The sequence below is a fragment of the Thermobia domestica genome, chromosome 14, assembly GCF_964235325.1.
Source record: "Thermobia domestica chromosome 14, izTheDome1.hap1.1, whole genome shotgun sequence".
Classification (NCBI taxonomy): Eukaryota; Metazoa; Arthropoda; class Insecta; order Zygentoma; family Lepismatidae; genus Thermobia; species Thermobia domestica.
The window spans coordinates 51,329,215-51,355,645 of record NC_137467.1 but is presented as its reverse complement, the minus strand read 5'-3'; the positions used below and the strand labels follow the sequence as shown (position 1 = coordinate 51,355,645).

At 38.3% G+C, this 26,431-nt stretch overlaps 1 protein-coding gene across 1 annotated transcript in view; it reads left to right on the top strand.

Annotated features, from left to right (window-relative positions):
- LOC145669671 (paired box protein Pax-6-like) overlaps nt 1-26,431 on the top strand; it is a 474,824-nt gene that overhangs the window by 125,496 nt on the left and 322,897 nt on the right. The window lies entirely within an intron of this gene.

Here is a 26,431-nt window from a genome sequence, read left to right as displayed (position 1 = left end):
TACATTTTGTTGTAATTCTAATAATAACAGAGTTACTCTCTATCAGGGGACTTTTGAGACACCCTGTATATATCAGCAATTTTTTAAAGCAGTATCGCGTAGTAGTTTGGTAGACAAAATCATAGAATTGCTATGCAAACGAAAAATTGCATTGCCAAATGAGTTAGATCTATAATCATAATTTATTACCAAAGTGAGCTATTTTTAGAAGAAAACAGCTTACAGTGTTTCCTTCATTGTAGAAGGAATCTCGTTTGATCTCATATATTTGTGATAAATTTCTCTTCGAGAACACGACGTTTGCCCTTTAGATAGGTGTCTTTTTGGTTCTCAATAAGACATACCAATCCACTATGAACTAGACATTCGAACCAGAAGTGGTTTGAATTAACGTTTTCCGGTTTCAACGTTTATCGCCATAGATCAAAAACGATATCAGGTAGCTAGAAGCTGTATTTTTTTTTAAACAAACGACTCAGCGTCTCAAGACAAAGAAACCATGGTTATCCCGAACACTCTAATAAAACAGAAGTGCTTCAAATTTAACATTACCTAAATTTGAATATCAATACCGATTTCCACGTAGCAAAAGTGGTAAGATAGATATATCGAAATGCAGTTTTTTTTTAAATCAACTCAGCGTCCCAAGAATAGGTTTCATTTTCTACTTTAACTGTCTATTACAAACGGAAGTGGTTCAAATTACTCGTTTCCGGTTTCTACTATTATTGCCATAGAACAAAAACGGTAACAGATAGCGAGAAGCTGCTTTTACCAACAATTCAGCGTCTCAATGCAAAGAAACCTTGAACATTCCAAACACTCTATAAAAACCGGAAGTATTTGAAATTTAACATTCCTACCGGATTCAAAACCGTTTTCCAGAGAGCAAATAGAGTAAGAGGTGGCGAGATATTGTTTTCTGCAATTGATTCAGATTCTGAAGAATAGGTTCCATCTCCAGCATTAACTCTTTATTCAAAACGAAAGTGGTTCAAATTAACCATTTCCGGTTTCAATATTTATCGTCGTAGAACAGAAATGGTAGCATATAGCGATAAGCGGATTCCTGCAATCGATTGAGAGGGGTCAAGAAAACACACCATCACAAACCCGCAATACTCTATCAGTACCGGAAGTGGTTCAAATTTACTATTAGTTCCAGTTTCAGTACTGATTTCCGTAGAACAAAAACGGTAAGAGATATCGAGATGCAATTCTTACCAAAGAATAGTATAGGTTCTATCTTCTCCCTTAATCATTTTTCGAAACAGAAATAATTCAAATTAACGATTTCTGGTTTCAAACTTCCGGTTTATCACAGCAGGAAAAAAAAAAAACAGTACGGCAATGGGAGCAGTGACTTTAGACTTAGCGTCTGAGAAACAGGTTATATCTTTGATCTTATTAATGTAATGCAACCAGTAGTTATAGATTTACTACTTCAAGTTTGAGTATTGTATTCCCATAGTTTGAAAGTCTATAATAGTTTCACACTCAGAAACGAAACTCACTTGTTCTACAGGGTGGCCCAAAAGTAGGTATACACACATGCATTGAACAAGTACAACATTCTAGTTTATGGGTTTATTTGCTTCGACTCTTCCGAGCTTAAGATGTAAGTAAAACATATTAAGAACAAGTAATAAAGAAACTAAGTCTACCTGACGGATAATAATAAGAAATGATGTAAAATGTAATGAGCTGGTCAGTACAGGACTGTATATCTACTTTTGGGCCACTCTGTATATTAAAATTAACATTCAAACCAGACTTTCGGTTTAAGTAGAGTGATTATTGTGGAGATAAACCTCTTCTTGGAATGCTTAATCGCTCGCAGGAAAGAACTTGCTATCTATTATCATTTCTGCTCTGTGACGATCAACGTTAAAACCAGAAATGGTTAATTTCTACCACTTCCAAGGGCGCCCATCAGGGGGGCAAGGTGGGGCGCTTGCCCCCACTTTAGAGGAAATTGTGCTTCGGAAGATCGAAAACCCAATAGATATTTTAGAATAGTTACCGCAAAATTTGTGACTACATTTGAAATGTCGCTTATACTTGTACCCCCCTTGGAAACCACAACATGGGCGCCCTTGACCACTTCCCATTTGAGTCGAGAGTTAGGGAGGAATTAGTACCTATTCTTCGGACACTAAATCGATTCCAAGAAACTACTTCCCGCTATTTCTTACTGTTTTGCTCCACTACGTGTCGACAGACGGACGCAGAATAGCGTATGCAAGGGAAATTTCTAGGTTTTAACACCACCACACTTGAACAAATTATAAAATATAAGTAAACATTTGTCATATTATAATCATGTAGAACAAAATAATGAAATAATATGAACTCTAAAACTTGAAGCCCTCCTTGATGTAATTCAGTGTACCAATGATGGAATGGGCTGACCCATGAAAGTTCGTTACCCACGACCCATAAGCAATCAGTCCCATGACTTACCAGACTCACTAACCCAGACAGACCCATGAATCAAGGTGATCAAGGTAGAGCTGGTGTGTCCCGGAGGTAGAGGTCAGCACGGGCCGGAATTTTGAACCCGGGCCCGGCCCGACTCGAGTCCGAATTATGTTTTAGCATTTAGGCCCGAGCCTGGCCCGAGCTCAGGTGATAATCAAATGAGGCCGAAATAAGCCCGAATTACAGAAACTTAATAATTAACGCAAAATTGCATTTTTATTTACAGCAAATAGAGATTTAATATTGCAGTTGTGCTTTAAAAGTTCTCCAAAAAGAACGGTGTAGTATATATCGTTGTACAGTATATTTACAAAGTTAGGCCCGAAAAGGCCCGAGAAATATGGTTGTATACTTAAAAATTTACGGCCCGAGTTCAGCCCGGACCCGAAGTGATGTATGCTCTCTAGACCCGAGCCCGTGTAGACCTCTACCCGGAGGCACTGAAACATCGTCACACATATGGCGAATATTATGAAGCTGCTAATTCTTACATACAGGATTCTATCCTTCCTTCTTCTCAGTAAATTTATAATTTTCTTTAGTTTCTTCGTGGCTATATGATTATCATACGCATTATTGGCGTGGGAGTCCCAAGTTCGGTTTCCGACGGAGCCTCATGTTTTTTTTTTTCCACACTAAGCTGTGAGTCCACAGCCTCGGTGCTGAACGGAACGCTAAATCCTGATACAATCAACCAATTAAATTTTCTCCTTTCTCGTTTGTTGTCGCGTAAATGTGTGTCAAACTATTGCACTGAAAGATAACCACAAAGTCTATCTCAGAGTATAAGTGCATATAGGGATGCACGCGAGACGCGAGAAGTCTCGTCTCGTCTCGCGTCTCGTCTCGCATTTGCGAGACGAGACACGAGACGAGACAGAAAATTTTATGCGAGACGCGAGACGAGACTAATCCATGCGAGACGAGACGCGAGACGAGATTCGGTTAGGTCTCGCACGAGAAATCTCGCGAGACTTCTCGCAGTCTCGCAACATTTATGAATTACATTTAATTGCATATTTAGTGATTTTATACTTATTGTCTTTTCTAGGTTGAGCCTTAATGCCTCCAGGAACAAAAAAGTGATTGGGGCAATATACATTTTATGAGATTTATTATTATTCAAGGTTAATTTTCAGAATTAAAGCCTCCTTTAATTTCTAAACATCATTAAAAAAGAAAAACTTTGTAAATTGGAAATTTATTACAGCATCGATTTAGGACTTTATTTTGCGACACAAACACACACACGCGGGCGCGCACGAATACATCAACTTCTGTTTTTGGTCTGAAAAGCGAATAAGACACCCTATTGCTTCGAAATGTGATATTTCTGTTGTTTCTTACTTTTTCACATTACTACTAGCGATTAATGATGGGGGATGGCGGGGAAATCCCCTTTCGTCAAAGTTTATCCCCGACCCGGCTCGCAGAAATAACATGATATTTTTACATGAAATAAGTATTTTCTTTCCATATATTTATCAAAAACACCCCCCTCTAGTTCGGAAGTTTAATTCAAACACTGGTTTGGTAGGATGGCCCTATAGGTTTGGTGGGAGATGGTAGGAATGGCCCTATATCTGTCAGTAAATTTATTTTCTAGATCTGGCAACACTATATAAGTTGAAAGGGAAAGTTGATAAAATGCGAATTCTGGCAACACTACAGTTAGTTCAACTGTATGATCTGAAAATTGATCCAGAAACCTTTTTTGGTAAATAAAATGAAATGAAATCTTTGAGTTTTACGAACCGCGTTTATGCCGGTTAGGCTAAAGGAGACGGTGATGATGAGTAATGATTGAAATAGTGGAATGAAGAAAGTGAGACGAAACGGGAGAACCCCGAGGAAACCCATGCACACGGTGTTTGTCCACCACAAAGTTCACTTGGCGGGGGTTGGGATCGAACACAGGACCCCAAGCACCAGAGGTGAACGCTCTACCACTGAGCCACCGCGGCCCCCAGCTTTTTTCGTATCAAGTATAATTTGTTGGATATTTGGATTCTCGCAATTGTTAACATATTGCGTTATCCACAAGTCCGTTGACACAAGTAATGTTATTCCTCGGTGGTTGGTGTAAAGGGAGATAGGCGACAATAGATGGTAGCACTATTCTCCTACACAAGTAACGTATTTTTATATTTTCTCTGCTGCTTCCACAAATTTAATGTTAGAGAGTTTAAACTTTCTGAAAAGAAAGTTCAAACCTATTCTAAGGGAACAATCCATGTAAATTTTGGATATTGTGACGTTAGAGCATTCCTCGGACTAGAAGCAGGCAAAGACATGGTTGAAATCCGGTTAAATAAAGACGAAGAAATTTACATATAGATATAGACGAACTGGCCACCTGGAATCACTAACCAGGTAAAAAATAGGGTATCCGTAGCTGGCGGAGAAAAATAACCAAGTCACTTAGGTATTCCATCCCCATTGTTTGAATTTTAATCGCGATCTTCTGTATACGGTTGGATTACTTGCCTTCTTGAGGTCCAAGGAAACAACCGTCGAATTGATTATAAGCCTCCACGGAGGCAAACAAACTAAATTGATCCTAATAGTTGACGACCCTTGCTATTGTTTTTGGCTTCTCGATTTATTTGATACTCTCCTCTTCGGAGGCTGAGATACCTGTACACAGTTGACGACCTTGGCATATCTATCGGCTAACGAATTCCTTTTGTGTTTTCCTAACACAGTACCATGGCTTCTCCAACACAACCCTCATATCAGCATTGCGGATTACCACAGATCATCCCAGGTCCAGCTGACGCTGCTGCTCTTGACAGACAACGCAGGGAAAGCCACAAACGTGCTCAAGGCACTAGTCGATCTCCATCTGGATCCCGATCTCGCTCACGTTCGCCAGCTGTTTCACGACAAACTCTGTCCCAGCCATCAAAGAAAGCACACACCATTAGCGATTCTGAATCTGAACTTCAGATAGATCTAGGAGACGACCGGCAATTCCCCCCATTACAAACACCGCAACGTCCGCCAGTATACAACTTTCTCCTTCAACAGTTTGATCCTAAATTCGCCAATCTCAAAATTCTGCTCCAGCAATTCTGTAAGTACGTACCTCGTTCGTCAATTTCTGAACTAATACCTACTCGCAATGGCATCATCATAAAATCCACAGATGAGAAACTGGCCTATAAAATTCTGAACCGCTGCAGCTATGAAGTCTTTGGCAAAACAGCCACTATGACCGATTAACCGACAAAAGAGCCAAACAGCCACCACCACCACGAAAATCGCCTACCTTGTCTGTAGTTATACGTGGTGTGGACCCGTCGATCACAGACGAAGAAGTTGCCGATGAGCTCAAACAGGAAGGCCATGTCATTACGAAATGCATCCGCATTAAGAACAATATGGGCCCGACATATATGATGCGTGTTCTTACTTCACACCAAGAAACTATCGATGAACTTCTAACTTCAGGGGCATTTATCTTCAAACGTCGACACCGGGTCGAGGCATCTCGCACTCCACAACCTCTCCCGCTCCGATGCGAAAAGTGTCAAAAATATAATTCGCATCCAACATCAAAATGTCCCAATCAACCAACGTGTGGCTTTTGCTCTGGGTCTCACTTCACTAAGGTCTGTCCAAATACCCAACAACCGCCTAAATGTACCACATGTCCTGAACAACACCCAACGTTCAGTTACAAATGCAAAGCCAGGCCACCAGTGGACGTGACTAAACCTGAACTTGTGGTGCCTATCAGAACGCCCGAAACTAAATCTGAATCTCCGCCTATCACTTCAGTATATCAACCTATCACGATCGAACAACTTCTTGCATTTTTCACCGTAGGTCTGCAAAACATTCATCCATTTCAAAGACAATATGTACTCCAACAAATCCAACTTGCAGCTCAGGCAACTCTTAACGTCACATTAAATGCTACATATTCAGGTCCGTATGCTTATTTCCATGCTACTGCGGTTCCACCTAGCTCTTAAACACCTCACTTACTGTATACCGACCATTATGGCTTTAATATTTCTGTTTCTGAATATCCGGTCTCTTCAATCACATAAACCACTGTTTGAACAACTGCTACTAGAAGAACAAGTCAATGCATTTCTCCTTAACGAAACCCATCTGAAGCCTAAACAAAGCTGCAAATTTTCACGATACACACTGCTCAGACATGACACAACCATACCCATGTGCCGTGCAAATGGCGGAGTCGCCCTTGGGTTTTCTCCATCAATCGCCTATCGCCAACATTTACTGTCAATACCAAACATACCGGAATACATCATTACCACTCTATACTACAACGATATATATGTCACTTTGGCTACCATTTACATCCGCCCTGGTCATGCCATACCTCTAAATTTTTTTCAGTATATCTCAGACACGTTCCGCACCTACATCATTATGGCAGACATAAATTTTCACAGTCGAACAGCCCGCCAAAAGGAAGAATTTATAGATTTCATTGCAACCGAAACATCCGGCACATTCCATACCCTGCCTCATTCTACCCGACCGATCTCGGATACCACTCCAGACGTTGTCATTACTTCAGCCAGTATCTCTGCACGGTGTACTCTCACAGTACTCGATCCGCTTGGTAGTGATCATGTTCCCGTTAAATTATCACTCACTTCTTCACACCGTCCAGCACCCCACTTACCTCCTGTCACTCGTACCACGTTGCGCTTCGACAAAGCCGACTGGCCAGGATATCGAAATTACCTCAGTAGCATTTTTGCAAACTCAACTTTATCAGAAACGGAGGAAGATCTTCATAACTCTTTGGATAGAATAACTACAGCACTCCATGACGCTACCAGCCGTTTTATACCGACTAGTACATCCCATAGTTATCACCCAACGCTCCCACCCCATTATTTACCACTTATGAGACGTTCACGATCGCTCTACAAAGATTACAAACGTACAGGAAATCTAGAGTCATTGCACTTACATCGTCAATTTCAACGCACAGTTCACAATTATGTTAAAGCATATAAACTACGTCAATAGATAAAAGCTTGCAATAATTTGGCAGACGATGCACACCCATCCAGATACTGGAACCGTTTCAACATGCTCACTGGTCGCAAGACCCACACTACCTATCCTCTTCTAGAGAATGAAAATCCTCTTCACACAGATAAAGAAAAAGCAGACGCCTTCGCAACCTATCTACAATCTATTTTCACTCCGTCTGAAGCAGCCATTCCTCGCAGGCATCCCACACATACCTTTAACATAAATTCACCAGAACTTCAACCCAGCACATCTCATGTTTTACCCGAACATCCTCTTACTACGCCTATCACTGTAACAGATATAAACTCCGTCACGGCTCGCAAACGCAATACTGCCCCTGGTCTGGACTCAATCACTTATCGTCATGTCAAAGAAGCGCCTCTCGCCTTACTACACCTTTTAGCAACTATATTTACGTTTATTCTCCGCACAGGTTATCTTCCCCCTCAGTGGAAGACTTCCAAAACACTCATGTTTGCTAAGCCACACAAACCACTAAATTCCGTATCATCTTACAGGCCCATACAATTAACTCCGACTTTCAGCAAAATATTGGAACGCATCCTTGTCAAAAGACTTCACACTCACTTAACAGCGAAAAATTTGCTACCTTTACATCAAGCTGGTTTCCGACCAGGATATAGTATTAACGATCAGTTACTTCGCCTCACCAACATGATCACTAATCATTACAATTCTTCCAAGCCTGCCTGTTTAGTTTTATTCGATCTCGAAAAGGCATTTGATAAAGTATGGCACCTGGGACTTTTATTCAAGCTTCTGTCTTTCCGTCTTTCAATCACGTATATCCGCTTCATTTTTAATTTTCTTTCAAACCGCCTGGCTTACATTTACATCAATGGCAGTGTCTCTTATCCTGTTTTCCTTCATAGCGGCGTTCCGCAAGGCTCTGCCTTGTCCCCACTGCTGTATCTGCTTTATGTTGCTGACATGCCGTCCTTACCGCAAAATATTCATACATTTCAGTACGCCGATGACACGGCTTTCCTGGCGTTAACAAAGACTATCTCCCAAATAAATACTGCGATGAATGAAGCTATCCGTCGGTTTAGCGATTGGTGTCGGACGTGGCGCTTAACAATAAACGCTACCAAAACTCAGGCTATAGTCTTTATTCCACCGAAACGTCGATCACGAGTTCATCGAAACCCAGCTCGTCTTGCCCTTACCGTCAATGATGCTGCCATACAGCACTCAAAGACAGTGAAATACTTGGGTATAACATTTGATCATCATCTTACATGGCGTCCACACCTCACTACCGTTGTAAGCAAAGCCAAAAATAGATTAAATTTACTTAAATGTCTCATAGGTACAACGTGGGGTCTCCATTCTTCTACGCTCATCAACACCTACAAGGTCTTCCTCCGTCCCGTACTTACATATGGTTTTACCTCCTGGATATCAGCAAGCGCAAAACATTACGAAAAGCTGTTAATAATGGAACGACATGCTCTCCGCCTAGCCTACTGCATTAAATTACCAAGTCCAACCCGTGAATTGTACGACCGCATCACATTTCCTCACCTACTTTATCATATTGAAGATCTTCGTATTAAATATATAACTCAACGGTATGACAGTGAACACGCTTTATTTTTTGAAACCGTTTACAGCGACGCTCCCTACACTCACAGCCATCACCACACGTCTACACCTCTCTCACTGCTTTTCGCATTATATAAATATACCGTACCTCCAAATCATCCGGACTATAACATCATCAGTATCCTCAGCACATCACACGTACCGGCCCATATCTCACCTTCATATCGTGCACAGTAAACCCGCTTGTCACTAACAGAACCTCCTCAAGTATAATAAAATAAATAAATAAATAAAACTTATGGCGGTTTAATACAGTTCATAAATGTCTCTTTGCCCAACAGAAAATATTTTTTCCGCCACAAATATGTTAAATCTCTTTCCCAAATAGAGGGTGTAGCCCTCGCAATGGGTGCTAGCTACACCATAGCTAGCTAACTTAAAAAAAACATATAGATATAGTAAAAGGATCCGGGTTTCGTTCAATGAGTTCAGAAAAACATATACGGAAACGTTATATTCTTTATATCCTAATTACATTAGCGACTTTCTTTCGGGGCAAAAATGTGCCCGAATGGCATACTGGAAAATATTGCTGGAGACCTCTAAGCTGGAAAACAATGTTGGATCCAGTAACCATTTTGTTGGTTTTGCTGTAAATTATGCTATTAATTTGACGAAAATTAATGGTCCAGCAATCAAATTCCAGCACAACATTTCTTTTAATTTGGAGCGGAGAGGACACAAATTCGGATACCATGCTGAACTCTAGGTTCCGTCTCCTTAGGATGTTATGAACATTCATCCCATGGAAAGCAATGGCAAACCACCATGGATTTACCTTGGCAAGGGACTTTTAGGTCAAATACCTGCTTTCGGACAGAATATCACATCATCATTCATTAACAGCTATAGAATAACACATTGCAAAATTTTGACCCAGAATATATGCGAGACTGCGAGACCATGCGAGAAAGTCTCGCGCGAGACGCGAGACGAGACTCAAAATTTTATGCGAGACGCGAGACGAGACTTCACATTTGCGAGACGAGACGAGACGCGAGACGAGACCAACATTTGATGCTGCGAGACGAGACGAGACCTTTCCATTTCTCGTCTCGTCTCGTCTCGCATGCATCCCTAAGTGCATAACAAGCAGAGAAAAGAAAGCTACGTGTCAATGAGGGGTCGTCAAAGTTTAATTAAGCGACCCTGTAAATCTTGTCGTGTAGAATATGCAATGAAATCTTTCTGTTGAAAGTCCTACGTTTTATGCTCTTTAGGCTAAGGGAGACGGATGATTAAAGCAAGTAAATGATTATGGAAGAATTAGTGGAATGGAAATGTGGGAGGGAGAAAACCCATGGACACGATGTTATCCACCACAACTTTACTTGGTCGGGGATTGAACTAGAGACCCCATGCACCAGAGGTAAGCGCTTTACTATTGAGCTGCCGTGCCCCCGTGTAGAATATGAAAGATGCCCATGAGATGAGTGTTTTTTTAAAATCTTTTGTGCAATATTGTTATGCAGTGGCGTATTTACGATTTTGTTTCGGGAGGGGCTTTTGCTAACTTTACTCCTTAAAATGTGAAAAATTCTGCAAGATATTTCATTTACTTTAAAATAGTAAATCTAATTTTAGGGAGGGTTTAAACCCAGAAGTCCCCCCTTAAATAAGCCACTGCCGGTATGTGTTAAGAATTACTCTATTGTTTTTCAGTAACGAAAAGACGAGTAGACATGAAATTATACATGAAACAGCCAAAACATGGACTATGATTAATAAACGATCACACCGGAAATCAAACTTATAAAATATTCGCGAAACTTCTGCAGTAATGCTGCAGGGTTGATATTTCAGCAGATTTCCGGTCGCCGGATCTGTTCGGATCAACAGATCAGACTGGATATTAAAAGCGAGACTCAGACCCGGGTCATCAGAATAAAAGTCGTAATTTAAAAGTGACAAGATCCCTTTGAATCATTGGCGCATACGCCACTGCAGCCAAACATGGCCCCTATTAAAAGACTTTCCATACTTCTTCATAACATAGCTTGGAAGTGTAATAAACAAATGAATAAAATATAAACCACTTTATTGTACTCTCTCTTGTAAAGGGTCCTTGGTTCGATTACAACCAATGTGAGTTGGTGGTGGACATCTGTCCGTGGATTTTCGCGTATTCTTCGCAAACACGTAGCCAAGGGGGGTCCAGAGGGTCTGGACCCCCCCCCCCTTCGAGAACAGAAATAAAAAAAATAGGGAAGGATGAAACAAAATGAAATGAGAAAAAGAAGGATCAGCGTTAAAAATAAAAACTACAGGAAGCTTTTGGTTACTCTTTTTTATGAGGAGATTTGTATTACTTGCAATACATGGTTGCGAGGTGAGCGAGATATCCTGAAAGAGTCAAGGAATTTGAAATTTCTAGAAAGGTTACGGAATTCTCAGAATTTCTGCTACTAGTCATTGAGATTTCAAGCTTCCAAAAGCATTGTGCCGTTGTGTAACACGGTGAACATTTTCTAGCATAATTTTCGTCATCGCATCCTTCCAGTATCAAATATGTTATTTCAAAAACAACTTTCTACTGCTCCTTTAACCTATCATTTGGAACAGACAGTAGTTGATGGAATAATAAAAACAAAAAAATATGTGGAAAGATAGTTCTGTTAACATTTGATTCAACAGAGAGAGGAACGCAGATATTGTAATATTTTTTATGACATTATTGAGTATGTACGTTTTATAATAGTGAATATGTAGACCCCCTAATTTTTATAATAGTTGAGATCATATTGAAAGGAAAATTGTTATATTTGAATGAACAGAGGAAGAACGTAAATATTGTAAAATCTTTTTCAACACAGTTTTTTAATTATTTTACTCGAGATTTCTTCATAGTTTGTTATTAAAATACTTACCAACATATCCTCATTTTATTGTCCTAACAAACCAATATATGTTGATAGTAACGTAGTTTAGATTGATAGAGCTCCTGATCCTCCAGAATTTCATGTCACGCCCCCCCCCCCCTCCCGTTACGAAATCCTGGTTAAACGAACCAATATATGTTCCAGTAAAATAGTTTAGAATGATCGAGCCCCTTGTGTGATGACCACAGTATTTCATGTCTCGGACCCCTCCCCCCTCACGAAATCCTGGCTACGTGCCTGTTCTCCGATTATCTTCCAATTGTCATTCCATCATTTAAAAAAAATATATTCTTACATTTTCATTGCCCATTTGTCTCCTTTAGCCTAAAGGGCATAGCCGTAGGAAATCTTTTTTTTTTTTTTTTTTTTTTTGTATAGGTCCATACATTATTTGACCGATGCGAGTTATAAAACATTTTTAAAAAAAATACTCACATATTTAAATTCTGCTATAGAAATATTTGTTTTGTTCTAAATATCCACTCACAAAATTACTTTAAATATTAATTTTGAAATAGAGTTTACGTTGTATTGGAAATTTTTAAAGAGGTACGACACAACGCTTCTGCGCTTTAGATATCTGTGCGTTGCCCTTTAGATTGCGGGTAGTTCAACGAAAACCTACTAGATCGCAGCACCAGTCGCAACAAACGAGGTATCTGGTCGAAAAACTTGCGTTTTGAGTCTCGCAAGATGGGGCAAGAGACATCTTCACCAAAAATAAGATTCAGAATTTCGTGGGTATTTCATATTCAAGAAATTCCGGTGCTAGAAACTTAGGATTAATTTATGGACAATAGCTTTATTTATAACATGGTTTCTTAAGTAACAGAATTGACTGTTTTGAGTTCTTATTTTTTTGAGGATACGTAGAAAATGTTTAGGATCTTCAAATATTAAAGAAATGCACTATATGTATGCTTAATAACGTAGGGTGAATAAGTTTTTGGTGGTTTTAATTGTTTCTGATTGTAACTGGTTGTGTACTCTTTGGTATACCAAAAACTGGTAATGCGGAAACGAAATAGTAATAATTTCAGAATTAATCAAAATAAATATAGTATAATATTTCTATAACCAAGCTATAATGCATTTATCTGTAAATAACCATTTCTTATAACTTATACATTAAAAAGTTATAAATATTATATCAGGCCTTCGAGCTTATTAGTGGCTAAGCGGTTAGCGTACGTGTCTTTGGCGTGGGTGACCCCGGTTCGATTCTCAACTGTAGCTTATGTGGTTCTGGTTCTATATTAAGCTGTAGGTTCACGTCTCGTAGTCTTGCTGCTTCAAGGGACGTTAAGCTCAAAGTCAAATCAAAATAAGGATTTTTCGATTTCTGTCTACAACTTGTTAAGCGAGGTTGTATAACATTCGAGGATAACGTAGACTGATATGTTTCTTAACTGCTTTTATAGTGTTTTTTAATTTATTTCGTATTTCCTTTTTATAAAATCAATCACAATTATTGTGTAGATGATACGCGCATAGATGGAACTAGATGAGGAGCGTCATTTTGTTAGGGCAAAGAAAAACCAATTACCCTCAGTTTAAGAAAAACATGCTTTTAAATAAATTATATACTAATATACTAATGAGAAAGTGAAATTCCTATTCCCTATGGACAATCTTGCCCCCTCGTGGCGAAATCTGAAATGACGTTTCTGACTTAGAGGAGGACAGTCCCTCGTAGAACACTGTTGCATCGCTTACCCCCTATAATCGTATTGCATCATAGGTAAAGTTCTTTCAAATTCCCCCTCTTGCAATGCGTACGTGATTTATGAAACAAATCTGATCTAGACCATACTCTGCACTATCATAGATCTTGAGAAACTTATTAGTAAGTGTATGAAATTAGGGTGACCACATATACTGATTTTCGCACTGCAGTACATACTGTTTCTCAAGGAACTGTCCTGCGTGTTGCGAGGACGCCAAGAATTGTCCTTCTTTTTAAAAATGTCCAGCAAAATGTTCTGAGTTAACTTATTTGCAATCTTTTAATATTGCATTCTTTATTCACATTATTTTGAATCACAGGTACTCTTTTAATGACAGAAGATTAGGGAAGGAGAAAAATCAACAAACGATTATTTTGCTTCCAATACATTGTTTTTACTGAGAAGGGCTTGTTGAGATACTGGTAATGTATAGGAAAGGTTTCTTTTTCAACCTACGACAGTGATGCTAACCAAGTTACAAGTATTGGTTCCCTACGTACTAGAAGTTCCCTCGTGCCGGTCTAAATTTTCTCTCATTCGTTAAAATAATACCACGTTCCGAAGATCGATTTAAAAAATAATCTTTATCCCAACATGAAGTTTTACTGTACGTTCATAAAAAATTAAGGTCATTCATGAAAGCATTTGGAGTTGTGTTGAATTTGTTCAATACTTTTGTTCAGTACTTTTCCTATTAACAAAAATGAATGATTAACTTAAGGGTAACGTTAAATGAAATAAGGCCATGCGTATTGCCGAAGCAGTAAAACTATCAAATACTATTATATCTGTGTCCTAGTTTTCGCTTGTCAGAGTCTGGTCACCCTAATGAAATATTAAATACTAAAGTTCATTCAACGAACCTTCTGATCCTGATGTAAACATTGCAGAATTGTATTACTCCGCCAGTCATCGGATGATTGGCTATCGGTCAGCGCTTCTTTCGAGAAGCACGTGCTTGTACCCTGTCGTGCTTGTACCCTTATTCCCCGCATGTGACCATATTGTTAACTGTGATTCGCGCTAAAGTTGGGTCAAAACCACTTTCAATGCATGCGTATTCTCTTTTATTGCATTAATTCAATTTAGTTCTTAGATAAAGTGCTGTTTCTGTTGTCTAATTCTAAGGAATTCTGGTAATGAGCCTTATAAGCAAGGACTATTTTCTTCTGCCGAATGGGTGTTCTAAGGCTCTCTAACCAATAAAATCAAACAATCACCACGTGTATTTGTTTACATGAGATACTGAACGTTCCTTGAATAAACTTTAGCATTTGTGCTGAATTTTGGTTTCCGAATAGTTCATCATCAATGTTATGAATTGTGGATAAAGGGGAATCAAGTAATTCATTAAAACTTATCGATAAAATTAATCATCCAATGTTGTAAACGTCGACCTACTTATAGACGTGTAACCTTCTGTTTTGACAGCCATTCAAATTCAATGAAGCAGTTAGGATCTAGAACTTCAGTAGTGAGCGGAGACTATTCAAATAATGGGAAAGTGATATCAACTACCGTAAGTTGTCATATTGATAATTAAGTTATATTGAAATCAACTTCCAATTCATTGTGAAGATTGTCCACCAAACTAACATCTCCAGGTTGGACATAGCAGACTTGTACACGTACGAAAATTACCTATGTTCAAGGGCGCCCATTAGGGGGGCAAGGTGGGGCACTCGCACCTCCCTAGAGGAAATTGTACTTCGGAATATCGAAAACCCAATTGAATTTTTACATTAGTTACAGCAAAATTTGAACCTATATTTGAAATGTCGCGTATACTTCCCCCCTTGGAAACCACAATATGGGCGCCCTTGCCTATGTTAATTAGTCTTTTGTTGTATTGTAAGCTCAAAATAAAGCCCCCCCCCCTATGAAGGACCAACTTTTTTCGCTTATGTTAAGCCTACTAAAACACATGGCAGGTCAGGAGGAAACAAGAACGAAAGGTTGTAGCCGATAAGGCAGTGAAAAGTGCCTTACACGGATTGCTGTGATATTTGTACCAAAACCTACCTCATATTCAAAGATAACTTTTGGCCACAAAATAAACTTCAAATGCCTTCGAATTCTTGAAGTTATTGTTGAATATTCAGAAATCAAAAATTGATCTTACCTCGGAAATGACTGAAGTTACGAGTATGAAACAAAATATGAATATACTCTGCTTGAAGGGCCTTACCGAAAACTAGAAACAATGTATTTCGCCCTTCAAATTCCTAGTGAAAAGCGCGTCGAAAAAAAATTCAAATTCAAATATTTTTGCTTTATGTTTGAGTGACCACCTTCTATTTTCCATCATATTAAGCTGCACCAACCCACCTATAATATATATTGACCATGGTTTAATACTATCTGTGCAACTTAATGTAAAATGAGTCGGATATGGTTGGAAGATATGCAACCGGCGTTACGCCATACGTGTTTTGACCGGCACGAATACTGTCAGAAGTCAAAGATGTTCGAGTTTGAATTTCTGACTCGTCATGAATAGCTCTACATGATAGTACAATTCTCATAATCGTATCTCTTCGAGAAACCGCGTGAGAGCGCTAGTGCCGCTCGAACTGTCGTTTAACTACAGTTACCTTTTTGTTTAAACTGTGCACTGGCAATTCGAATAGTTTTAGTGCTGCAATTCTAGAGCTGGAAAGGGATCAGTAAGTTTCTGATATGTGTGTATCTCTTATGACGTCCTTCGAAAGAATGTTGAAGTTATCTTGAAGTTATTGTTGAAAATTCGGAAATCAAAAATTGATCATACCTCAGAAACGACTTAAGTTACGAGGATGAAACAAAATATGAATAAGTTGATTTTCCGGCCAAGATTATCTTTGGATATAAGGTATCTTTGGTATAAATATCACAGCAATCCGTATAAAGGCACACACTTTATGTGGTCCATTTTCCATTTGCCTTCCTCCTCCCCTCTCCTGAGGCGATTATTTGTTAAATGTTTATAAGTCACACACTTTCTGAAGCCTTGTTGTATTCTTGACATTTTGCGTCTTGTTTCACGTGTCTAGGCCAATCAAAACTGAAAGCAGAGGCACACCGACGCGGGAAGTCCACAAGGTTCGGACCCTCTTACATACCAATTTCGTAATATGACCCATATTTGTACACTTCCTTTGTAAAACTATACTTTTTAGGCAGAGAAATTATCGTAATATTTTCCATTGTATAAGCATTGCTTTTATGCAGACTTATATCCGATTCAAACTACGCTCTCAGCAAAACAATACGTTTACAATATTAATGTGTATCAGTTTCACCAATTAACCAAATGATGAAGCCAAGTGGATAGTTTGTGTTGTTTTGCTCAGCGAATAGTTTAATTCCGATTTAAGAAATGATTGGTACAGCATAAAAATTTGATTTTGCACTTCACCTATACTCTTTCTTTTCTTATAAAACACACTAGTTCTATGATTTTTTTTCTGATAATATATGTGTCTACCCGTTCTACCTATACTCATATTGCCAGAGGGGACCGTCGGTTACTGGAGATACGCGCCCCCACAAGTAAACAATCCGTGCTTCTGGACCGGTTCTTGTCACTTCTTTTGAGGATCTTGCTGGATCTCCGTGGTTTCATGGGTAGTGTGTGGTATAGAATTGCGCAACAAAGTCAGATGGATAGGGATAGAGCCCAAGATCTCTACCGGAAGCCTCTCCAATGGCGCACCGTAACGCTAGAAGTGACCACAACACTGTCGGGACCGTCGATTGGTTTTTCGACTCCTGTTCAAACACACCTCGAGATCAACGTGTTCGTGACCGACAGAGCGTACCAGTTCTCTACACAGCCATATCGACCGTAGTACTCACCGGTCAAGAAAGTAAGAGTCATTGGAGTTGCTTTTTGAAAGTTTCAACTCAAGGTATGTAAAGTATGAAAACGTAAAGGAAAAGAAGAAGAAGTGTAAAATTCGACTGTATCTCGAAAGTCAAGTAGAAGTAGTACTATTGCTACTATTACAATTACAAATATCAATATTCAAAAGTGCCTGAAGTTTTTTTTTTTTCACTTAGATATATTTATTTCAAGTAAGTGAATAGAAACAAATTAAAAAGGAAGAAAAATGGAGATCTTGAAAGTAAAACGTACACAAATTTACCAGTGTTTACAAGATGCTGTCTACAATGCACTAAGCAGAGTATGTTGGTAGGTCAAAATGGGCCATGAAGGATTGGTGGATCAGATTGGTCAATGGGTGGTGTGACGGAGTGGGCAACGTCCTATTGACCACAACACACTCAAATCTTGACCCACTTGACCCACTCCATCTCTGCTGTAATTATAGAGTAAAATATGGTCATCATTCTGTGTTTTTGAACTATATCTCAGATCTGTTTGGATAACGTGTCATAAGTTCGTGTTCGAAGTGCTTGCCGTGAAGAAGTTTTTTTTTTAAAATGTCACACTGCACGCACTGTTTTTGAGAATTAATGCCTTTTTGCACACTCGAAGAACACTTCTTGAACATTATTTGTTCAATTCCCTAGTCAAACTCTGTTCTAAAAATGTTTAAATTGTGTTTTACTTTTTTACAGTGAATGCTAAGGAATGGTAAAAGAGTGTGGTTTCAGATAATCGACCACTTTGATTAATCAGGTATTTCTTTATTCTTTCTTTGAGGGAGAGCACAGTGGATCCATGGAAGAACGTTCACCTTTGGGATGCGGGGACTCTGGTTCTATTCATGGCCAAATAACTTTGTGATGGATAATATCGTGTCTGTGGTTTTTCTCGGGGTATTCTTATTTCCTCCCACATGTTTATTCCACCAATTCTTCCATCATCATTCACTTGGCCTTAATCATTGTTTTCTTTAGCCTAAAGGGCATCATCGTTGGACGTTAAACTGAAAAAAAAAAAAAAATCATTTCTTTCTTTGAAAATGACGCACTTGCGGTGGACATTTCACTCGCACGAACCTAAGAAATGACATACATTAATTTGGAGTTTCAAATATTTTTTCTATTGATAGTATTATACACAAGGAAATTTTATCTTATATTTTTCTCATTAATGGTCACGAAATTATATATATACAGTGGAGTCTCGTTAATTCGAATTTGGATAATTCGAAGTTAGTACAGTTGAAAATTTTTAATGTTGGACAGATGTAAACAGAGAAATACAGTTTTAAAGTATTTTCAGTTATCCAGATGCAGCCATAGGGAAGAGTAATACAAAATATAAATAGAAAATCAATGTATTGATAAAGATGAAGGTAAGTTAGATAAGAAGTAAAGATAGAGAACGTATGCCAATTTCATCTTGTTTCAGAATTGGTTGAAAATGTAAGATGAATTATTGATAAAGTCAACCAAACGTTATTAATATTGTATTCCACGCAATACATGAAATTCAAGATTTATTGACCGTACAAAAACAATCAAATTTAAGCAAATGAGGTTTACGACTTCTTAAAAGTGAGAACAGAATATTCAAATTGTTACTGGTGTTTGTGAATATTTTGGGTTTTCAATGTATGCTGTAGTGTTGTACGTAAATATATTTTCCGTTGTACACGAAGTTTGAATTATGTGGAGTCAATGTCGTTTGTTAGTTTGCGGTATTCGATCACGCAAATAAGCTGCTTTAAAGGTAAAGTCTACACATTTATGAATATGTTTTTAATGCACAGTACTTTGGTTTGTTTGTTGTTATATATGTGAAAATGAATATTGTTGGATAATTCGAAGTTTTTTCCTGTCCCCTTGGACTTCGAATTAAAAAGAGTCCACTGTATATATATATATATATATATATATATATATATATATATATATATATATATATATATATATATATATATATATATATATATATATATAGATAGATAGATAGATAGATAGATAGATAGATAGATAGATATAGATATAGATATAGATATATATAGGCGAATCCAGGATATGATCAAGGGAGGGGCTCAACCATATTTTGCCGTTTTATCCAGTGTAAAGCAGGATTGAAGTCTATTTTATCCACTGTATATCTGAATGTCAATGGGAGCTATAGCCCCTATAGCCCCTCCTTGGATCCGCCACTGTATATATATATATATATATATATATATATATATATATATATATACAAATAGCTACACGGGTAAACCTTGCTGAATTTGATTTTACATTAAACACGTATGGTAGCATTTAAAAGACAAAATTTTATTTTTTCTTCTTATACTTAAAGCACACTAGATATAGGTAATACATCATAGCGTACTACTCTGGAACAGTGGGAAATCTAGCCCGGGGCCGGAGAGCCCAGGCCCCCGCCAGCTTTTAGAGTGGCAAAATTGAAGTATTATTTATATACATTTATGAAGTATTATTTATAGGCCTATACATTTATGAATAGATTTATGACAATAACCGTCGTCTTTATTCTCTATTGGTATTTTTTAAAACATTTGATATTCCTAGTTACTGCTAACGAAGTGCGTAAACGGATTTCAAATTAAAATGACTTGGGTAAACTCATGATACATCTATCATAGTGTAATTTGTGGCTGCCTCCCCCCCCCTCTAGTTTTTTACATTCTAGATTCGCTACTGCCTTGAAATAGTCATGGTTGCAAAATTTATATTAAAATGAACGTTTACACTAGAGTAGTAAACCACTACGGTATGCATTGCATATTATGATGGGTCGAGAAAAGAATGTTTCCTGAGTAAGATATTTTAATACTTCTTGTAAAGTTATGTTTTAATTATTACTGTGGGAAAAAATGCACCAAACTGAAATGGATTCATAATGAATCGAATGGAATTGAATTGAATCGAACAGTTCCATATGATCGCAAATGACGTGTCTACCTTAAGTATTTTTAGAGATAACCACCAATGATCGCAACTGACGCACATGAATAGGAATTTTCTTTATTGTCGCAAATGACGCTGCATCCTTTTTTTCCTTCTTGTTCTACACATATCCCTTCATTCTTATCAGTTTTATCTTTTCTTTCCTATTTTACCGTTTATTTGTATTATCATCTTCTCATCACAAAATACTAAACATAAACTTAGGAACTTCAAAAAAAAAAAAAAGTGCAAAGCAATAAGTCTTTCCTATATAAGGGGACGAAATAAGTTCTGCAAAAGTTCCTAAAAGAATGAGAGGGTGTTAGTTAGTTAAGGGGTAGTTTCTCCCCTTTTCCTTTCCTTCTAAACCCCTCATCATCACCATCATCTTTGTCCTATCTCACACCCTCAGACGTTGGGTGTGTGTGTCTGTCGAGTGCGTGAGAGTGTGTGTATGTGACGTCAGTGTGTTACTTTCACATGACTGGTTCCTTCCGCTGCCAGATTCATGCGTGGATTGGGAGAAAGAAAGAGAGAAAGGAATAAGAGGGGAATCCAGAGATATTCTTCTCTCCCCCCTTCCTCCCCCGCACCAGACTGTTAAAACGGAGAAATTGATGAGAAGCCGGATGATTCAGTGTCTTTTTCCCTCTAAACTTCGTATTTTCCCTTCAACTCATATCTTGATCTACACAAAATTTTCCTGTTCTTCTTCTATCTTTCATGGCTTTCTATAATCAAAGAAAAAATAACAACTTTTTTTTAAAAAAAAGTGTTACAGACTCACTTCATATATCACCCAATGTTGGAACGACTGTTCGCGTGTTCGAATCAGGCGAAACCATTTTCTTAAAATTTCGTTCTAGTTTAACTTCGCGCCTCTTCCTATCTTCATCTTCCGGCCTCTTTCAATTACCTCAATTTTATGGTTGCGTACAGGGCCGGATTCAGGGGGGCTGCACCGGAGCACGTGCACTCCCCTCCGTTCTGAATATACACTATCTAAAGTGAGAAACTGGCAGTGGAAATAGCAATACTTTCCTAAAATTTCATGTCATGTTTCCGTTTCGGGCTTAAAAGAAAGCGGTTTTGCTAAACACAATAGTTCAAGTCAGTTTCTCATACACATCACAGATGTCTAAAGGCATTTAAAAAATTTTAAATTTGATTCAAATGTACTGATAGTTATTGGTGCACCCTCCTCAGAAAATCCTGGATCCGGTCCTGGTTGCTTGTTTTTGTCACGGTGTCATTTGTTACAACTCAATTTTTGTGTTGTTTGCCACAGTGTTGTTTGTCGCAACTCGATTTTGGTGTTGTTTGTCACGGTGTCGTTTGCCACAACTCGATTTTGGTGTTGTTTGCCACGGTGTTGTTTGTCACAACTCGATTTTGGTGTTGCTTGCCACGACGTCGTTTGTCACAATTCGGCTTTATCAGATCTTATTATCGTGAAGGTTCACAAACACCTGATGTAAAAGGTAAAGTCTGCCATACTTCTATATTTTTGATCCCTTTTGAAGAATTCTTGCCTTTGTGGCAAGAGAGGTCTCATTAGCCTATAGAATATAGTGCTGAAAAAAAAAATTAAGCTCGAAACAAACAAACAGAAAACAACATTAATATTACAAAAGCTTCAAACATGATATAGTTGCATTTTCTCTTTTAACGCAGTTCTTAGCCTAATATTACGTCACCTCCTGTTATATAATGTTCTACAGGTATATTCCCATTATGCTATGCAACTAGATAACTGGGTTTTATACACTCAAGAAAAATGAAATGAAATATTTGAGTTTTACATTCCACGGATATGCCGCATAGGCTTAAAGGGATGTTGATGAGAACGAATGAAAAGTGGTGGAACAAAGAAAATGAGAGAAACCGGTTTTCGAAAATTTTCAAAACCCGGTTTCGGTTTTCTTCAAAACCAGTTTGGTTTTCACCGAAATCGGTTATCGGTTTTCTCCAAAAGCGGTTCGATTTTTCACCGGATCCGGTTTCGGTTTCTCCAAAACCGGTTCCAGTTTTTTTTTTTTCAAAATTTGTTCAATTTCTGACCAGAATAGTATTTCTTTGTCCTCCGGAAACCGAACCTATTTCCACAGAAATAGTTTTATGTGTTTTCCAAAAGTTTTCACCGAAACCAATTTCGGTGAAAAGCGAACCAGTTTTCAAGAAAACTAAAACCGGTTTCGGTGATAAACTGAACTGGTTTCTGGAGAAAACTGAAATGTCGATTTTCGGGTTTCGGTTTTTCTAGAAACCGGTTTCCTTTTTTATATATAAAAACCTGTTTTGCCCATCCCTAGAAAAACTTATTTATAGGGTGTTCGCCTACCACAAGGCTCCTTGGCGCGAGTTAGGATGTAACTAGAGACCCCACCCATCAGATTTGTTCTTTGGCACTGAGCGACTGTGATTTCTATAAAACTTAAGAATTGTCGGGCAGTCGCAAGAATAGAAAAAATTACAAGATGCCAATTCTAACACAAGCACACGTATTAACTTACCAAGTTCAAAACGGATTTCACATAGCCCCTCTGCTAATTCTAACTTGTTCCCGCCCGCAACAGTCTTTCTGCAGAGATAACACACAAGAAGTAGAATTTATGCGCCCAAAAGTATGTAATAAACTAACGATTATAACATCACATTACATTTGGTTCATTTTCTAGGCGCCAGCTATTAGAACTTTGTTCTCTGTATAAACTACATGTCGTCCATTTAAAAATATAAATCCAAAATAAGATAAAATGTGCTATTAACTAGTGAAAGTTATGTACCCGTAGGGATGCGTACGAGACGAGTCGAGACAGAATTTTCCTGACAAAATTCGAGTCGAGACACTGCTCTTCCAATAGAGAAATATACATTTTTCGAGTCTAGACATCGCTTTTGCAGCACATTTTCGAGACGAGACAGCATCAAATCTTGTCTCGTGCGCATCCCTATATAGGCCGTACAAAGCTGAAGCTTCTGAGACATTTTCTCAGGTCACCATCTTCTCACAAATGATGACGTATCCTTTCGTCAAGTTTTCTTTTATATATACATTACTTTTCTTTTCTTCTGAGTAATTCTCTGCGTTTCCATTCTTCTGACAGTATGAAAATTAAATAAATAGTATCTTCCTTCAGTAAATATAGTACTGCAAGCTGAATACTTTTGAACAACAGTAGATGGTACACCTGAATATTCTATTCTTGCAGCTGAAGAAGTTATTAACGATTCAAAGGAAGTTCATTTTAGAGGGAGGATCATGCTCTATGAATAGCATTCTTAGACGATTTAGTATTTTTCTTCTTTTTTTAACCCAAAGAACTAACATTAATGCCACCAGTTAAAAATGCTCACAATTGATAACTGTCTACATGTACTTTTATATAAATTTGCGAACTGTGAATCGAATGAAAATATTTCTGAACAGATTATTAATGGCACGAGAAAAATAACCTCCAAACTTGGGTTGTTTAAAGCACTGCTTAGAAAATGTGCCAATAGTGAATCTATTCACACTTGATTAAATTTCCAATTACGTTTTCCATACTAATTCAAGCATTCTGAATTCAATGAAATTATTTTAAAACATATTTGTCAATGTCATCACGAGGAAAATGACTAACTTAAAGTTGAGCTCTTTGATCTCAAATGGTTTCTGATTTAACGATAATTTACTAATCTCTTTCTTACCTGAAACAGTCATTTGCAGGGTAATGAAAATTCAGAGTGCAAAGTTCAAGAAACACAAACATTGAAACTTAAATTTATAAGTAGGGACGCGGTGACTCAGTGGTAGAGCGTTCACCTCCGGTGCCTGGTTCGATTCCAGCTCGCGCAGTGTGGACTTTGTGGTGGACAAACACCGTGCTCGTAGGTTTTCTCGGGGTTCTCCCGTTTCCTCCCACTTTCTTCATTTCACTCATCTCTCATCATCACCGTCTCCTTTAGCCTAACCGGCATAATTGTGGGACGTAAAACTAAAAGATTTAAATTTATAAATTTCGTTGAGAAGAAGGAATGAAAGCCTTTTGTGTGTGTGTGTGTGTGTGTGTGTGTGTGTGTGTGTGTGAGTGTGTGTGTGTGTGTGTGAGACTTGGTCAGATCCGAGAATGTAGCTGCACATATACTGACATAGATTTGTTTCTCTTTGACATTATTACGACAATAAGTTGTAATTAATTCCTTGATTATTGCTCACTGTCGTACATTGCCAAAGTGTTTATCCTCAGATTGATTTCAAACGTTGAACAAATATTTATCATTTCTGCGCACCGAGAATCCGAAATTCGATCTTTACGATTGCATTCCAAGTTTCACCATCCTGCGGTACTTCCGCAACAATTTTAATGGAGGTAATTGGCGAGTATTTCAAATTATATGCCCGTAGCCAAACTCCCTCTATAAAAAATTGTTGCGTGCGTACGTTAGGATTCTGAAACGTATTTTTGGATAGCACACATATTAGTTCCTAAGTGAAGTCTTGACCGTACTACGGTAGGTGCCATAGTTTTGGAGCTATAAACCTTTATAGTTCATTTTTTTTTTTAATGTTTTCGCCAGCCTAACTCCGAAAGGAAGCATTTGTGCACCCAGTTTGGTATATACTTTTCGTCTTATCTTTCTGGCAGGAATCACCTCCCAAACGTTGTTGGTGTTGCTTTGAAACACCCTATATATATTAAATTGTTTTTCTTCAGTTCCTTCTCGAAGTGTTTCAGATGTTCCACCGCTACTACAATCAGATTCATCAAAAAAAAATCTTCGTTTCCTTTTCAATAAAAACTGCCTTAATATAACATTAGATTTCTTTTAGCTCTGCTTAAGTATTCAAACCAGGAGCATCATTTGCAGGTGTCCCTTTAGTTTAAGAAACATATGTTTTTAATAAATTGTAAATTTTTTTAAAAAAAGACATGAAACTTCTATGTTGGTGAAGTATCTTGTTCCCTCCTTTCCCTATTGCAAAATCTGAAATAATACTACTGATTCAGACCCTAAGTGCTCTGAGTCACCGTATCCCCCCTTAGAGTATGATTGTAATGCATTCTACATTTAAACCATACATTTATAATTAAAATATAGACTATTGTGTAATGACTTTCGTATCTTTTAATGTTGATAAATGCTCTCTCATTGTGCTTACAATCATCTTATCAATTCATAGTTTTATACTATGAAACAGCATGTACGAGGGCAAGTCAAGAAAGACTTGGACTGATTTTTTTCCCGGCAGTTCTGTTAACGCTGGAGCTTCATAGTTTGGCATACAAGTAGGGTGGGTCTTGCTGTGCATATATATAAAATGTTGTTAAGGAATCATTGCATGTTTGGTAACCACGACTTTTTATTGCAGGTGATGTTCTGCGCCGCCTCTAGAAGTCGCCTGTAAAAGAAATGGAGTCATTACGAGATGAACAATTTGCAGCTATACGGTTCTGCTATCGCCTGGGGAAAAGTGCAACAGAAACTCTAGGAATGTTGAGAGCAGCCTACAAAGATGACGCTCTGCCACGAAGTACCGTGTTCTGGTGGTTCAAAGAGTTTAAAGAGGGCCGAATGACAATCACGAAAGCTGGTGGACCAGGTGTATCAGCGTCAGCTGTTACTGAGGTGAACATTAACACGGCAGCAGTCATTGTTAGAGAAGATCGCCGCATCAGTATCGACGATCTGGCAGCCGCACTACGCATATCTCATGGCAGTGCCTTCAAAATTTTGCATAACCACCTCCACATGAGCCGAGTGTGTGCGCGATGGATTCCGCGACTCCTGACACCAGAGCAGAAGGCCGTTCGAGTGGAGACTTGCAGGGAGCTGTTGCAAAGGTTTGAGGATGGTGGAGACGCCTACCGCACCGTG